The sequence below is a fragment of the Rhinopithecus roxellana genome, chromosome 19 (genome assembly GCF_007565055.1).
Source record: "Rhinopithecus roxellana isolate Shanxi Qingling chromosome 19, ASM756505v1, whole genome shotgun sequence".
Lineage (NCBI taxonomy): Eukaryota > Metazoa > Chordata > Mammalia > Primates > Cercopithecidae > Rhinopithecus > Rhinopithecus roxellana.
The window spans coordinates 80,996,384-81,006,151 of NC_044567.1; positions in this window are offsets into that span (position 1 = coordinate 80,996,384).

Sequence of the window (9,768 nt, forward strand, 5' to 3'; positions counted from 1 at the left end):
AGTGGCTCACACCTGTAACACCAACACTTTGGGAAGCTGAGACAGGTTCTCTTGAGTCCAGAAGTTTGAGACCACCTGGACAACATGGTGAAATCCTATGTCTTTAAAAAAAAAAAAAAAAAAAAAAAAAGGCCGGGCGCAGTGGCTCACGCCTGTAATCCCAGCATTATGGGAGGCTGAGGCGGGCGGATCATGAGGTCAGGAGATCAAGACCATCCTGGCTAACACAGTGAAATCCCGTCTCTACTAAAAATGCAAAAAAAATTAGCCAGGCATGGTGGCGGGCGTCTAGTCCCAGCTACTCGAGAGGCTGAGTCAGGAGAATGGCGGGAACCCGGGAGGCAGAGCTTGCAGTGAGCCGAGATCGCGCCACTGGCCTCCAGCCTGGGTGACAGAGCAAGACTTCGTCTCAAAAATAAAAAAGAAGAACAAAAATGTCACCCTTAGTCCTGAAGCTTTGACGCCTTTGGAACAACAATCTTTGTGCGTGTTCACATACAGTTGTGTGTGTGTTTAACTCAGTGAGGTTGATCCAGGCAAACCCTGTTTTCCAGCTGGCAGACTGACTTTCTCTGCCTAATGTACCTGCCCTCTGACATTTCATCCTCCCATAAATCCTCCTTTTTCCATAGTATGTAACCTAGTAGGATATCCCATTCAAATCCAAATCGGCAAGTGCTTTCCTGCTCCTGGGAAAGTTGGAGGCAGGCTGGGACTTTGCCTTAATGCCTTTGCTCTGTTCCCAGCATTGAGGAATGGAGCTAGCCTGTGACCAAAAAAACACAGCCTCAGAACCTACTGAATCAGCCATTCAGTGCAGCAACATTAATGGGCTGAATTAAGCACCTGGGATTTAAGGGATAATTATGTTTAACTGTAAGTACCAACTTTCTGCACTGAAAGCAGACACAAAAGACGGGGTCATCACTTCCCCTCCTTTAGCTTTTGTAGAAGGGAGTTTTGACCGCTCTGTCCCTGGAGGGTATTTGAGGGTGGCCAAATCTGGACTTCTGCGATTTTTTAAAAAATTTTTATTCCAAAATAACTTTCTTGCTCCCAAGAGATTCCACATGCAAGACGCTGGCAGTTTACAGCTCATTAGCAACCCTTGAGAATCGTTTTGTGCTCTTAAGCATACCAGTGATTATATTCAGAGTGTTCAAAGACAGCTTGCTGCTTTCTCTGTGCAGTCAGTCAACAGTATGGAATGCATATTTTGTCTTTTCTCAGAATACAACTTGAAAATTTACAAAGATTCTACAAGTTTAAATTTTCCCACTGTCATCTTAGAGTTAACTGTGTTTCTTTGCATTTTGCTAAAAATCTTACTACATAAATCCAAGAATGTGACTTTTCACCTTAAGTACTTTAGAATTTGTCTTCTGTAAAGCATAATCCATACATGCCTGTCTTTCTACAAAATGCTTTAAGGATATTGAATTGTTTTATAAACACCTTTACATTTGGTACATAGCATGTTTATCATTTTTCATAGCTATATAATATTCCATTGGGTTGAAAATCAGTAACTTATTTAAACATTCCTTTATTATTTAGTATTTAGGTTATGTTCCAGATTTTGTTATTATATACAGTGCTGTTAGGAACATCTTTGCAATATAGCTTATGTCTTCATTTTAATTATTTGTTCTGGATAAATTCCCAGAAATTGAACTACTGGGTCAAAGGACGTAAATATTTTCCTGACTTTGGGTCCTACTGCCAACATCCCCTCCAAAGAAAATTATACCAATTTACAATTCCACTGACAATATATGAATGAGAACATACGTCTCTTTAAACAAGTATTTGCCATTGTAAAACTTCACCAGTCTTAACTTATTAAGCAATTGCCAGCATCCGATTCCCATATAAGTCTTTTGTTAAAGTATTAATAGGTCAAATATCCTTATTGTGGGTAGTCATGTGATGAAGGGAGAGCCCAGACACAAAGAAGCTCTCCGAATTATTTAAATATTCAGTGCCTTCTCCAGCCTAGCTAGTAAACTGTAGAAACATTTGACTGGCTACTACAGACACAAAAGCCTAACTTGAGCATAAGGAACTGCATTTAATTGAATAAACAAACATCAGTTCTAAGTCATTTTGTTTTCACACTTTCAGGGATAACAAACTGAATGTATCTTTTTATTTGAGGTTTTCCTGAAAACCACCACATAAGAGCCAACAAGTTTTTTGTTGGTTTCTTTCTTTTTTTTTTTTTTTTTTTTTTTTTTTGAACCAAGAAGGAATCAGTTTTAAAAAAAAAGAAAAGAAAAGAAAAAAAAACTCCAGCTCTCCTACTGTTATTTTAGAATCAGTAATTCCCAGATTCTAGCAGAACTTTGGTAAGGACAAAGCAGAGTCCTTCCTAAGTCTTTGATTTAACTTCTTGGGAAGCAACGCAATGATAGATCGCACATGTGCTCCAAAAAGGGGAAGAAACAGTCAGTACATAGCACTCTTTTCAGCCATGCGCAAGCCATTCCTGAGAAATAGAGAATTCTCCACCACGAGCATACTATGCTCATTTCTCATACATAGCAAGGAAGGACAAGGTATAAAATTTACGCTCAGGTTAGTTTGGAATCTGACTGCAGTGTTTACTTTTTTTTTTTTTTTGAGACGGAGTCTTGTTCTGTATCCCTGGCTGGAGTGCAGTGACATGATCTCAGCACATTGCAACCTCCACTTCCCGAGTTCAAGTGATTCTCCTGCCTCGGCCTCTAAGTAGCTAGGATTATAGGCACACGCCACCATGCCCAGCTAATTTTTGTAATTTTTATTTTTATTAGAGACAGGGTTTCACCATGTTGGCCAGGCTGGTCTCAAACTACTGACCTCAAGTGATCCACCTGGCTCAGCCCCTCAAAATGCTGGGATTACAAGCGTGAGCCACCTCACCCGGCCCAGTGTTTACTGTTTTATTGTCAGTGTTGGGTGTTTATTTTAATTATTTTGAAATAACTATAGATTCACACCCTTCACCCAGCCTCTCTACAAAAAGTACAAAAATATTGGCTAGCTGTGGTAGTGCATGCCTGTAGTCACAGCTACCTGGGAGGCTGAGGTGGGAGGATCACTTGAGCCTGGGAGGCAGAAGTTGCAGTGAGCTGAGATCACACCACTGCACTCTAACCTGGGCAACAGAGCAAGACCCTATCTCAAAATAAATTTTTTTCACCACATTTACATGCACTCGTGTGTGTGTGTGTGTGTGTGTGTGTGTGTGTACGCATGTGTAGGCATATAGTTCTATGCAATTTCCTCATCAACATAGCCTCACGCAGCTATCACTATAATTAAGATACAAAACTGTTCCATCACTACAGGACTCTCTCCTGCTGCCATCCCCTTACCCCAATCTCCCAAAATCTTTACTTTCAAAAATGAAAAAATGTTCACAGAGGCAGACAGCCACCTCAACTTTTTTCTGCTACTGTCTAACATATTCATCACAACTCTCAAACATTTTTGGGGGCATTTTAATTTAATTTTAAAATTAAATTTCAATTAAATATTTTTATTGTCATAAAATATACATAAAATTTATGTATATTTAAGTATATACAATTTGTATATATATGTATAAGTCTCTCATGAGACTTATTCACTATCATATTAGCTTTTTTTTTTTTTTTTTGAGACAGATTCTCCTTCTGTCGCCCAGGCTGGAGTGTAATGGCACGATCTTGACTCACTGCAACATCTGCCTCCAGGGTTCAAGCAATTCTCCCACCTCAGTCTCCCAAGTAGCTGGGATTACAGGCACGCACCACCACACTCCGTTAATTTTTGTATTTTGGTAGAGATGGAGTTTCACCATGTTGGCCGGGCTGGTCTTGAGCTCCTGACCTCAGGTGATCAACCCGCCTCAGCCTCCCAAAGTGCTGGGATTACAGGTGTGAGCCACCTCACCCGGCCCAGTGTTTACTGTTTTGTTGTCAGTGTTGGGTATTTATTTTAATTATTTTGAAATAATTATAGATTCACAGGAAGTTACAAAGAAGTATACAGGATGGCCTGTACACCCTTCACCCAGCCTCCCCTGATGATAACATCTTGTATAACTAGTAGTACACCAGCCGGGCCCGGTGGCTCACACCTGTAATCCCAGAACTTTGGGAGGCCAAGGCAGGCGGATCACTTGAGGTGAGGAGTTCAAGACCAGTCTGGCCAACATGGTGAAACCCTGCCTTTACCAAAAACACAAAAAAATTAGCCAGGCATGGTGGCAGGTGCCTGTGATCCCAGTTATTCGGGAGGCTGAGGCAGGAGAATCACTTGAATCTGGGAGGTGGAGGTTGCAGTGAGCTGAGATTTCACCATTGCACTCCAGCCTGGGCAACACAGCAAGACTCCATCTCAAAAAAAAAAAAAAAAAAAAATTCAACAGGAGATTTAGAAGGAACAAACAAACCAAACTATAGGAATGCTGCACTAGTAAGCAGACGTTCTCTAATTATTAGAAAACAGGTATTTCCTTGTTTTTATTTTTTTTCTTTTGAGACAGGATCTGGCTCTGTCACCCAGGCTGGAGTGCAGTGGCACAAACATGGCTCACTGTGACCTCAACCTCCCAGGCTCAAGCTATTCTCCCACCTCAGCCTCCTGAATAGCTGGGACCACAAGCACGGGCCACCACACCTGGCTAATTTTTTCAATTTTTGTAGACACCATATTGCCTAGGCTGGTCTCAAATTCCTAGGCTCAAGTGATCCTCCCACCTTGACCTCCCAAAGTGCTGATATTATAGGCATGAGCCACCACCACACCCAAGAAGACCTTTTCTAGTTATTAGACAACAGACATTTTTCCAATGCTGTGTGATGCTGGACAAGTGACTGCATCCCTCTGAGCCTCTGTTTCTTCAAATGTAGCAACACTACCATTAATAACAGCTGGCACATATTAAATTTGAATGGCAAATATGTAAAAATGAGATTGTCAGTAGGTGATGGAAGCTGCGGCTGAAAAATCATGAGAAAAACAGAATGCACAGGCAAGTTTCAACAGTAGCTCTAGGCCGAGGGTAGTGGCTCATGCCTGTAATCCCAGCAATTTGGGAAGCCAAGGCAGGAGGATTACTTGAGCTCAGGAGTTTGAGAGCAGCCTGGGCAACATCGTGAGACCTCATCTCTACAAAAAGTTTAAAAATTAGCCGAACATGGTGGCATAGGCCTGTAGTCACAGCTACTCAGGAGGCTGAGATGAGAAGATCGCTTGAGCCCAGGAGTTCAAAGCTGCAGTGAGCTATGATCGCACCACTGCACTCTAGCCTGGGAGACAGAGCAAGACCCTGTCTCAAAAATAAAAACAAAAAATAAAAAATTAAGAATAAGGTAAAATATGGTTCTGTTTGAAAAGAACTGCACAAATGAAGTCAGACCTGCAAAACCTGCTTTGTTTTCACGCATGCAAGTTGTAAAAATAATTCATGTTTTACTCCTCTAAAGACAACTAAATGAGGGTGCTTAGATCATTAAACACACACACAAAATTGGCTAATTTCGGATCATCTGGTGGGTCAATAGTGTTTTATATTCAGATGCTTTTAAGTAACATGACCTGTTATTGTCAGAATATAAAAATGTCAAAAGCTTCTCTTTTTTCTGATATACTAGTTCTAATTTGCATCTAAATGAAAAAGCTTTTTAGCATGACAAAACACCCTTGCCAAGCCGATGGACGACTTTTGAGACAGATCTGGTGAATACACAGAAGTTTAACCAGGCCGGGTGCGGTGGTTCAAGCCTGTAATCCCAGCACTTTGGGAGGCCGAGACGGGCGGATCACGAGGTCAGGAGATCAAGACCATCCTGGCTAACACGGTGAAACCCTGTCTCTACTAAAAACTACAAAAAACTAACCGGGCAAGGTGGCAGGCGCCTGTAGTCCCAGCTACTCGGGAGGCTGAGGCAGGAGAATGGCGTGAGCCCGGGAAGCGGAGCTTGCAGTGAGCTGAGATCTGGCCACTGCACTCCAGCCTGGGTGACAGAGCGAGACTCCGTCTCAAAAAAAAAAAAAAAAAAAAAAAAAAAAAAGAAGTTTAACTAAAAAGGCCAACATTTTGTTAATTGGATTTGCTAAATAATACCTACCACAGCCTCACTGAGACTCTTCAGTAATTCCTTTTATATGAAACTAAACCAAACATACCCCGAGTAGCCTACTTGTTTGAAAACAAGCATCTTCAATTCTGGATCCAAATACGAATCAATTATTTTCAGTGTTTTGGGTAGGCTCTTTTTTCCCCTCCCCAAGCACCTTTCTTGATGCTTTAAATGAAACCCAAGGAAAAAATGGTTTAAAAAGTAAAATACCAGGCCTGGCACAGTAGCTCACACCTGTAATCCCGGCACTTGGAGTCTGAGGCAGGAGGATCACTTGAGCTCAGGACTTCTGAGATCAGCCTGGGCAATATAGGGAGACATAGTCTCTACCAAAATAAATAAATAAATAATTTTTTAAAAAATTAGCTGGGCATGGTGAAGCACACCAGTAGTCCCAGCTACTCAGGTGGCTGAGGTGTAAGGATTGTTTGAGCCAGGGAGGTTGAGGCTGCAGTGAGCCGTGACTGGGTCACTGCACTCCAGCCTGGGTGACAGAGCGACACCCTGTGTCAAAAAAAAAGGTAGAATACCTCCAAGTTTCCTTAAGGGACAATCTGAGAGCCTTTCTTCCCAGAGGAAGCCCTGAGAGCCATCAAAGGGACCTCTAAGATTTCACATAGTATTCTTCTCTTCCCTCCCAATTTTAGGCCTTTGCTTTTTTACCTTCCTTTAAATAATAGGTGGTCTCCAACTCACTCATCTGAGTTATTAATGACCCGTCCACACAATGGCTCCTTAACCATGATCTCAGCTGCCATAATGCCCAACACTGGGTCTCCAACAATTACCCTCAAACTCACCTCTCCACTCCTGGTTTTTCTGTGGTTTCCTCGCCTCCAGCGGGACAGGCGGAGCCACCTCTCCTTATCTAGTTTCCAGCAGATAAAGATGTTTTCCTGATAACCCAAGTGGAAACTCTAAAAAGGTCTTCCTGTTGAACCATGGTCATTGGGGTTTCCGATGCAAATGTGAAGGCGGTATTGATCAGCCTTTAGCTGCACTAGGCAAGTTTACTGGCCGAGCTGAGAACCTAGTTTCCCTGCTCAGCACTGCCACCAAGAAAATACAATCTGAGTTCAAAACAACTAGCCTTCAAACCGCCCTCAGAAACACAGCTCTTTTATGAGTGTATCATTTTGTTTTGTTTTGTTGAGACAGGTTCTCGCTCTGTCGCCAATGACGCTAGAGTGCAGTGGTACCTTCATAGCTCACTATAACCTTGGACTCCTGGGCTCCAGCGATCCTCCTGCCTCAGCCTCCTGAATATAGGACTATAGGCACACAGCACCTCACCCAGCTAATTAAATAAAACTTTTTTTTGTAGAGATGGGGTCTGGATAACAAAGCCCAGGCTGCTTTTGAACTCTTGGCTTCAAGCAATCCTCCCACTTTGGCATCTCAAAGTGCTGGGATTATAAGCCTGAGCCACCAGTTTTTGTTGTTGTTTTGTTTTGTTTTGTTTCGAGACAGAGTCTCACTCTGTCACCCAGGCTGGAGTGCAGTGGCGCAATCTTGGCTCACTGCAACCTCTGCCTCCAGGGTTCAAGCAATTCTCCTGCCTCAACCTCCCGAGCAGCTGGGGTTACAGGCACGTGCCACCACACCTGGCTAATTTTTTGTATTTTTAGTAGAGATGGGGTTTCACCATGCTAGCCAGGATGGTCTCAATCTCCTGACCTCATGTTCCGCCCGCCTCGGCCTCCCAAAGTGCTGGGATTACAGGCTTGAGTCACAGCGCCCGGCCGAGCCACCAGTTTTTAACAGCAGGTTTTTAATAGCATTGATAGCTACTAATTGGATATACCTCAGGAAAGAAGTCACCTTTTTTTAGAAACAATAAATTTAATTTTACTGGAATTGAATTAAATTTAATTCCAGAAAAAAAAAATCTTGACAAGAAAACACTACATAAACTACAAAGCTTTATAAATGCATGTAGCCATTCTTTTCATTTCCAAATATTAAAACTTACATTTAAAAAAATCTAGCCGGGCGCGGTGGCTCAAGCCTGTAATCCCAGCACTTTGGGAGGCCGAGACGGGCGGATCACGAGGTCAGGAGATTGAGACCATCCTGGCTAACACGGTGAAACCCCGTCTCTACTAAAAAATACAAAAAACTAGCCGGGCGAGGTGGCGGGTGCCTGTAGTCCCAGCTACTCGGGAGGCTGAGGCAGGAGAATGGCGTAAACCCGGGAGGCGGAGCTTGCAGTGAGCTGAGATCTGGCCACTGCACTCCAGCCTGGGTGACAGAGCGAGACTCCGTCTCAAAAAAAAAAAAAAAAAAAAAAAATCTAGATAAAGCTAACATTTGCCATGAAGACAGCACCACCTCCAAAAAAATTTTAGCAGAGAATTGGAGATGTGTGTGTCAATGGCACCAAATGTCTTGCTACTTTTCTACTCCCTTGATTGCTAAGACAAAACTTAAGCAATTTATAAAAATACATTTATACAAAAAAAAAAAAAAGGTAGTCAACTAGACATTTAGGTGAAGAATAGGACCGATTTATTTGCAGGGCTGGTTGAGAAGGAGGAACTTAGGTGCATCTGTTGTCTTTCATCCACATGCACCCTCATGCTGGCTCCCACTGGGGACATCAAGGTAAAGGATTCCCACAGCGTTGAACCGTGAGCCGAGCCCAGACCCATTTGAGCTTCTCTTCGGGCAGCAGTTCCATAAACACACTCACCAGTGCCCACCCCCATTTAGTTTAGGGGTAGAAGGGTTTAAGCAAGGCCAGGCACAATGGCCTGTGCCTGTAATCCCAGCACTTTGGGAGGCCAAGGCAGGTGGGTCACTTGAGGTCAGGTGTTCGAGACCAGCCCGGCCAACATGGCGAAACTCCGTCTCTACTGAAAATACAAAAAGAAACAGCCAGGCGTGATGGTCAGTACCCATAATCCCAGCTTCTAGGGAGGCTGAGGCGGAGAATCGCTTGAATCCAGGAGGCAGAGGTTGCAGTGAGCTGAGATCGCACCCACTTCACTCCAGCCTGGGTGACAGAGCGAGACTCCATCTCAAAAAAAAAAAAAAAGAAGAAGAAGAAAAGAAGAAGGTGTTTAGACAGCCTCAAACTTCTTCAGCCCCACCCCCAACATATCGGGACAAAATATCAAGTCACTCTCCTCCTAGGCTGGACCAGGGGCTTTACCTTCAGCCTGCATTCCCTCTGTGCCCTCCCTATGAATTGGCTTTCAGGGCCGATTTCTCCTTTAATCCTCATTCCTCATTCTGGTCCTGATAGAACTTATTCTATAATCGGGTATTTTCATCTTTTACTTTTTTCTTTTCTCCCTTCCCTCTCTTCCTCCCTCCCTCGCTTCCTTCCTTCCACAATGCCTATCATGTACTAGACACTAGGAGAATGGTACAAAAGTGATCAAAAATAAATTGAGGGCCTGGTGCAGTGGCTCACACCTGTAATCCCAGCACTTTGGGAGGCTGAGGAGGGTAGATCACTTGAGGTCAGTGATCTCAGTGTTCGAGACCAGCCTGACCAATATGGTGAAACTCCACCTCTACTAAAAATACAAAAATTAGCCAGGCATGGTGGCGGGCACCTATAATCCTAGCTACTTCGGAGGCCGAGGCAGGAGAATCACGAGGCAGGAGAATCACTTAAACCCAGGAGGTGGAGGTTGCACTGAGCCGA